At 40.2% G+C, this 8,578-nt stretch overlaps 1 non-coding gene across 1 annotated transcript; it reads right to left on the reverse strand.

The window, feature by feature from the left end:
* Positions 1-6,947: 6,947 nt before the first annotated feature.
* TRNAS-ACU (transfer RNA serine (anticodon ACU)) lies at positions 6,948-7,020 on the reverse strand. Its single transcript has one exon. It is a non-coding gene; the product is annotated as a tRNA-Ser (tRNA).
* Positions 7,021-8,578: the final 1,558 nt, after the last annotated feature.

An 8,578-nucleotide genomic window follows, 5' to 3' on the forward strand; every position in this document is an offset into this window, starting at 1 on the left:
GATGGCTGGTTCTGTGGCCTGAGAGTGCCACAGGAGTGGATGGGGTTTCAGGGAGCACCCCACAGTTTCCTTGACTCAGCCTGGCACTGAAATGAGTTTTTTTGCACCCTAGAGTCTGTATAGAAGTTAAAAGAATAATTGTCAAACCTGCAGGGGCCTTTTTAATGGGCTCATGGGGATGATGCAGTGATCGCCTTATATGTCCAGTAAACAAAGATGAAACCAGATGATGGATGGCTAAATGGAAGCCAAGCCAAAGATGTCACAATACCCAATGCTTTGACACTCCACATGCACCCCAGAAATTAGATATATGTCTTGGATGTATGTTGACTAAATTTAAATTTTTGCCACTTAGAGGGTGGGGACTCTAACTAGAAAATAGTTCAGAGGAAAATAAAGTTATTATTTCTAACACAGCTGGGTTTGGGAGCTAAAAGTGAAACCATTACTTTTATTAATAGTATCCCCTAACCTAGTTTTGCAGTTGAGAAGCAGATCTGAGTGAGATGTGGGTCTCTACTGAACTAGCAGGAGAATAAAAGATGTTTGGGGGAATAAAAAAGGAAATAGGAAAGAAGGGTTGAGAAATCCTCTTTCTAACTGGAAGAGAGAGTCAAGAGGAAAAAGAAAGAAAATAGATGAAAATCCAACATCTCTTTTGTTTTCATTATGATATTCATACTGACTCCATGGGATTTCCTGTTTTTCTAGCATATTCAGGAAGGACACTTTATAGACCACTGAAACTGGAATTTTATCTGAGGTGAGAAAACAAGAATGTTAGACATGAAATCACAATCCAGGTTGAATTTCTGGCTTTGCCATAAATAGATGTGTGACCCTGGACAATCTCTTAACCTCTTCAAATTCAGTTTCAAATCAACTGTAAGTGTTAGTCACTCAGTCTTGTCTGACTCTTTGCAACCCCATGCACTGTAGCCCATCAGGCTCCTCTGTCCATGGCATTCTCCAGGCAAGAATACTATAGTGGGTTGCCATTTCCTTCCCCAGAGGATCTTCCCAACCCAGGGATCAAACCCAGGTCACCTATATCGCAGGCAGTTTTTTGAGCCATCAGGGGAGCCCTCAAATCAACTGTAAAAAGGGTTTAATAAAACACATAGCATTGAATTATTGAGAGAAGTGAATCACTATACATGAAAGAGCTTTGTGGGGCTTCCCTAGTGGTCCAGTGGCTAGGACTCGGCACTACCAAAGCAGGGGGCCCAGGTTCGATCCCTCCAAGGGGAACTAGATCCCACATGCTGCAACTAAGAGTTCAGATGATGCAACTGAAGATCCTGCCTGAAGCAGCTAAGACCTGGGCAAGCAAATAAACAAACAAACACAAATAAAACATTTTTAAAAGAGCTTTGTAAGTGGTAAAAACTGGACCCCATGGGGTATGATTTTGCAGGGGAGGTGACAATGGGGAAAGAAGTGTACAGGTGTAGACGACACATGGGGGTGAACACTGCTATTTTGGAGTCTCTGAACAGATAGTTCAACATGAAGAAATCAGGTTTACTGGAAAAACATGGTCCAGAAGAGGAGAAAACAGGAGAGGAGTTATATGGGCATCAGAGGCAAACCCAGGTATCCTGACTTGAAGTTCAGTAATTACATCAAACTCTTTACTTAGGAGTACCTGTCAGAGTCTCTTGCCCATTCATTTTAGAGATCTGACAGTTAATATATGGTACATTGTCCTATCTTATAGTTTTGAAATAGGACAATCACTTCTCAAGCTTTCAGTGTAAGAAATTTAATAGGAATTGGGGCTTTAGAAACCAAGAGTTAATCTTTTCAACCACTGGAAATTCTTAGTTACAGTCTTTAGGATGAAAGCCCCTGCTATTAGCTCAACTAGTTGTTCTTCCTTTGAGACATCTCTGGAAGCTCAGCACTTATATGTGAAAACTTTTGTTCTTACTCTGAAAGCTGAACATGAGGTTGGATGACATGCCGTAAGTTTAGAAACAGATGCAGTCTTCCTAATTTGGTGCAGTGTTGGAATCCTCTAGTTGCGACATGAGATGAAAATTCCATTCCCCAGATTTCTTTCAAAGTAGCATTTGGTGGGACTGTTTCATTGTGCTACCTAGGGTAGGGAGGACAGCTCAAAAACACATGCTCAGTTGCATATGATGGTTGCTAGACTGTCTTTTAGGGAAGGTAGGCCTTATCAACTAGAGACCCCTAGGTTTCACTGGAAATTGTGATGGGTTTAGGATTGTGAATTTGAGAATAGAAGCCAAGCAGAGGTAAGAAAGAGGAAACATATTTGAAGTGGGAGGGAGAAAGAAATCTTGGATAAAACACTAGAGCCATCAAAAGGATAGGGCAGGACTGGGGAAAGAGTATGCGAGAGAGATCCATTGAAGTGGGGAGCCAAGTGTGGATTTTGGAGAACAGATATATTAAAGGAAATTCCCACCAATGTTTTATTTTGAAAAAGACCAAACTTTTAGAAAAGTTACAAAAATAGTACAATGTAGTATATCCACTGCATCTACATGTATAGAGACAAAGAGTACATTTTATAAATGTATGTATTCACAAATTTTGTATATAGTTAGATAAAAAGTAGATACAGAGAGAAATATATATATATACATATGTATATACTTTTCTGAAACATTTGAAAGTTGTAGGTAGACAGCATGAAACTTCACCAGGAAATACTTCTGTATGTGTCTCCTAAGAATGAAACCATTCTCCTATATGACCACAGTATAATTTTTCCACTCGGGAATTTAAACTTGATACAATAAAATATCTAATATTCAGTACACACAAACACTTTCCCCATTATCCCAAAAACATCCTTCTAAATCTCCAATTTAAAGGGGATTTAAAAACTGTTTGCTGTGTTCAACATAAGTGCCTTCTCCATTTTCCCTATGAAATCACCAAAAACAACCACATTTCTTGTTAATAATTTTATGCCAGTAATTTATTTGGGGGAACATGCAGATGTTGCATATCCAGATTGGCAGGGGATAAAAACAGAAATCACAGCGGGTGCTAGAGAAGAGGCTGGTTGACGCTGACTACAACCGAAGCAACAATTTGGAGGAAAGGAAATGTAACAGACTCAAAACCACTGTTCTATTCCTGGGGTGCTACCCCATTCCTCTGATCCCATGTCTTCTAATCTTCTGTATGTGATCAGTCTCTTACAGTGCTTGTTTCCCAGATCCTATCATGATACAAAACTTCATTCTCATGGCTTTTTTCTTTTTAATAGATTTTAATTTTTAGTGCAATTTTACGTTTATAGAAAAATTGAGAAACTAGTACAGAGAGATCCCATATAGCCTTTCACCCCTACACAGTTTCTCTAATTATTAACATCTTATACTAGTACATTTTTTACAATCAATGAACCAATATTGACAGATTACTATTAATGAAGTCCGTACTTTATTTAGACTTCTTTGGTTTTTAACCTAACGTCCTTTTTCTATTCTAAGATCCCATCTGGGATATGAAATTACATTTAGTTGTTATTTCTCCTTAAGCTCCTTAGATGATGCCAGATTCTCAGACTTCTCTTGTTTTTGATATCCGTGACAGGTTTTTGCTTCTAGGTCTTTTGATAACTTAATCTCTGTATATAGCTTGGCAGAGCACCACAATAAATATTATTTTGAATTAAGTATTACCTTTGATACTGGGTGAAAGTCAGATCCTGTCTGAAGTAACCACATGATAAAGTTATTTCAGGAGACTTGTTTGTGCATAGATCATATTATGAGTACTCATTGATTATATCAGAGAAGGCAATGGCAAACCATTCCAGTACTCTTGCCTAGAAAATCCCATGGATGGAGGAGCCTGGTAGCCTGCAGTCCATGGGGTCGCTGTGAGTCGGACACGACTGAGTGACTTCACTTTCACTTTTCACTTTCACGCATTGTGGAAGGAAATGGCAACCCACTCCAGTGTTCTTGCCTGGAGAATTCCAGGGACAGAGGAGCCTGGTGGGCTACAGTCCATGGGGTCACAAAAAGTTGGACATGACTGAGTGACTAACACTTGAAAAAGAAAAAAAAGTATACTCTGTTTTTTTCCTTTATTGCACTTACCAAGGAGAAGGCAATGGCAACTCACTCCAGTACTCTTACTCTTACCTGGAGAATCCCATGGATGGAAGAGCCTGGTAGGCAGCAGTCCATGGGGTCACAAAAAGTTGGACATGACTGAGTGACTAACACTTGAAAAAGAAAAAAAAGTATACTCTGTTTTTTTCCTTTATTGCACTTACCAAGGAGAAGGCAATGGCAACTCACTCCAGTACTCTTACTCTTACCTGGAGAATCCCATGGATGGAAGAGCCTGGTAGGCAGCAGTCCATGGGGTCACAAAGAGTCGGACACGACTGAGCGACTTCACTTTCACTTTTCACTTTCACAATTTTCACAAATACATTGTGTGTATCAATACACACAATTTCTTTATCTACATTTGTATGGATGGAAATTTATTTTTCCTGAATTTTGGCTATTATGAATGAAGTTATGAATATTTGTATATGGGTCTTTTTTGAGGACTTATGATATTTCTCTTGATTGTAGAATATGTGTGTTTTATGGTGGGTTTCTGTTTAATGTTGTAAGAAAATACCAATCCATCTCCCAAAGTGGTTGTGCCATTTTATAGTCTGTATTAGTTATCTATTATTGCTTAACAATATTACCATGAACATAACAGCTTAAAGCAAAACACATTTATTATCTCCCAGTTTCTGTGGGTCAGGAATTACAGCTTAGCTGATCGTTTGCAAGGAAAGATGCAATCAAAGTGTTGAACAAGACTAGTTTCTCATATGGTGGCTCAACTGGAAAAGGACCTGCTTCCAGACTCATGTGGTTGTCCGTAGAATTCATGTCCTTTTGGTTGCAGGATCGAGGGCTTCATTTTCTTCCTGGCTCTTAGCTGCAGGTTGCCCTCAGTTTCTAGAGGCTGCGTGCAGTTCCTTATGTGGGGTTCCTTAAATGGTCAGCTGCTTCCTCAAGGCCAACTAAGGAGCAAGAGACCTCAGCAAGATGAGTGCTACAATCTTTATACTACGTAATCAAGTAATCAAATACATTTAACCACGTCTATCCCATCTCCTCGGAGAAGGCAATGGCACCCCACTCCAGTACTCTTGCCTGGAAAATCCCATGGACGGAGGAGCCTGGTAGGCTGCAGTCCATGGGGTTGCTAAGAGTCAGACACGACAGAGCGACTTCACTTTCACTTTTCACTTTCACGCATTGGAGAAGGAAATGGCAACCCACTCCAGTGTTCTTGCCTGGAGAATCCCAGGGATAGGGGAGCCTGGTGGGCTGCCCTCTATGGGGTCACACAGAGTCGGACACAACTGAAGTGACTTAGCATAGCATAGCATAGCATATCCCATCTCCTTTGCCACATTCTATTGCCATATTCCATTACAAGTTCCACTCACCCTCAAGAGGAGGGGGCAAACACAGGGCAGGGATACTAAGGGGTAGGGATCACAGAGGGCCACCTTAGGAGTGTGTGGACTGCATTCTCCCACCATAAATGAATGAGAGTTTTGGTTGCTTCCTATCTTTGTCAGCATTTGGTGTTGCCTTCTTTTAAATTCGAGGCATTTTAGTTGTTGGAGAGTATGGTTTTGAGTTTCCCTATGGCAACCCACTCCAGTACTCTTGCCTGGAAAATCCCATGGACGGAGGAGCCTGGTAGGCTGCAGTCCATGGGGTCACTAAGAGTCGGACACGACTGAGAGACTTCACTTTCACTTATCACTTTCATGAATTGGAGAAGGAAATGGCAACCCACTCCAGTGTTCTTGCCCGGAGAATCCCAGGGACGGGGGAGCCTGGTGGGCTGCCGTCTCCGGGGTCACACAGAGTTGGACGTGACTGAAGCGACTTAGCAGCAGCGGCAATGTCTAATACACTGAACATTTCTCCATGTGCTTATTGAACACTCATATATCTTCCTTTGGCAAATGTCTTTTCAAGTATTTTAAAAGTTTTTAAACATTTAAAAAGTTGGGTTGTTTGTCTTTTTATTGTTGAGTTGGAAGAGTTCTTTATACATTCTGTTCACAAAGATTCTCACAAATAGTACTGAAATCACTGAGCCTTTATATGGAAAAAATGAGCCATCACTCCTACATCACACTATATAAAAATGAAGCTAATTGATATTTAGACTATTATACCCATCAACTACAGAATACACATCTTTTAAAAGACACATAGAAGATTTCCCAAGACAGACCATAGGTTGGGCCATAATACGAGTCTGAATAAATCTCAAATGACTGAAATCAAACAGTATGTTTTTTGGGCTTAGCAGATTCAAATTAGAGATCAATACAAAAAAATCTAGAAAATGCTCAATTATTTTTGTGTACTTGTTTTTATCAATTCCTGTGAAATAAGTGCTATGATCACTAACCACAACTAAGGATTTGTCTATTTCTCCCTTCAGTTCAGTTCAGTTCAGTTCAGTCGCTCAGTCGTGTCCAACTATTTGTGACCCCATGAATCACAGCACGCCAGGCCTCCCTGTCCATCACCAACTCCCGGAGTTTACTCAGACTCATGTCCATCAAGTCGGTGATGCCATCCAGCCATCTCATCTTCTGTCGTCCCCTTCTCCTCCTGCCCCCAATCCCTCCCAGCATCAGGGTCTTTTCCTTAAGTTCTGTCAATTCTTACATCATGAATTTGAAGTTATATTTGACATATGCATATTTAAAAGTATTATATCTTCTTGAATGATTCTTTTATCAATATGAAATATCCTTTTCGTCTCTGGTAAAACTCCTTGTTCTGAAGCCTACTTCCTTTTTTTCCTAATATTTGTTTTTATTTGGCTACACCAAGTCTTAGTTGTGGCACGCAGGATCTTTACTTGCAGTGTGCGAACTCTTAGCTGCAGTGTGTGGGACCTAGTTCCCTGACCAGGGATTGAACCCGGGCCCCCTGCATTAGTAGTGCAGAGTCGTAGCCCCTGGACCATCAGGAAGTCCCAGTCTACTTTTTTTATATTAAAATAGAAGCTCTAACTTATGATTAATATCTTCATGGCATATTTATGTCCATCACTTTAACCTAGTCGTGTCTTCGTATTTAAAGTAAATCTCTTATATTACTTCCCTTCTGGCTCAGCTGGTAAAGAATCCACCTGCAATGTGGGACACCTGAGTTCGATCCCTGGGTTGGGAAGATCCCCTGGAGACGGGAAAGGCTACCCACTCCAGTATTCTGGCCTGGAGAATTCCATGGACTGTATAGTCCATGGGATTGCAAAGAGTCAGAGACGACTGAGCAACTTTCACTTTCACTTCCTTATATTAATAAAAAGCATATTGTCATGTCTTGCTTTTGTATCCTGGTTTCTAATTGAAGTGTATTTCTTTTTCAGTTATGTCTTTTTTTCATTTTTTAGAGATTGATTGCTCTGTGATTATAATATGTACTGTGATGAACTAATATTATACAACTTTACATATAATGTAAGAATCTCACAATAATGATTGTATAGATTTGTAAATTAAAATTATAGTTTTCTCGTATCATAGAACACCATACATAGAATTGCACAAGTCTAAACTTATTGTATAAAAATAAAGTGAATGAAGAGAGATAACCTGTGTCTACACATTATTCTTCATCCTACATGTATTAATATATGCACTTTATCGCTTCTTCTATGAACTGGACATTGTGTGAGTGTTTGTGCTCAGTTGCTAAGTCATGTCTGACTTTTACAATCCCATAGACTGTAGTCTGCCAGGCTCCTCTGTGGGATTTCCCAGGCAAGAATACTGGAGTGGGTTGCCATTTTCTTTTTCAGGGATCAAACCTTTGTTTCCTGCACTGGCAGGTGGATCCTTCATCACTGAGCCACCAGGGAAGCCTGAACTTGACATCACTGTATATTAAACACAACTGGTAATAACTGCTCAGTCTTATGAGAGCATCTTTCAAAAGACAATATAAATGACCCTAATCTCAGAACAAACTTCTGGGAAAAAGAAGACAAAGAATTTATGTTAGGGATTTCCCTGGCAATCCAGTGGTTAACACTCCATACTTCCAAGGCAGGGCACACAGGTTTGCTCACTGGTCAGGGAACTAAGAACCCACATGCCTCTTGGTGTGGTCAAAAGATAAAAAAGAAAAAAAATCTGTTAAATCCCCTTGTTTTTTCCTTTGTTTGATACATAAAATAAATAAGAGATAAAATTTTTCTCCTCAGACATTAAATCTCCCACATTTCTGGGTTATGCATGTCTAGGTGTTGTCTGGTCCCTCAACATCTCATTCCTCATTGCCAACTGAAAAACTCTGGGACCAGAACTTGCTGGGCTGTCCAAAGGTTAAGACCCCGCTCTTCCAATGCAGGGTCATGGGTTCCATCCCTGCTCAGGGAACTAAGATCAGGGAGTACAGATGTCATAGATGAGGGGTCAGGGACTATAGATGTCATAGACGAGGCAACTCCCATTTGGCTGAGGACAATCCCCAGTCAACACTCACATTAGCTGGGGGATGAGTGCCAGTAGAAAAAGGAGATTTAA

The sequence above is a fragment of the Bos grunniens genome, chromosome 12 (genome assembly GCF_055505025.1).
Source record: "Bos grunniens cultivar Pamir isolate PY7600 chromosome 12, Bosgru_T2T1.0, whole genome shotgun sequence".
In the NCBI taxonomy this organism is placed as follows: Eukaryota; Metazoa; Chordata; class Mammalia; order Artiodactyla; family Bovidae; genus Bos; species Bos grunniens.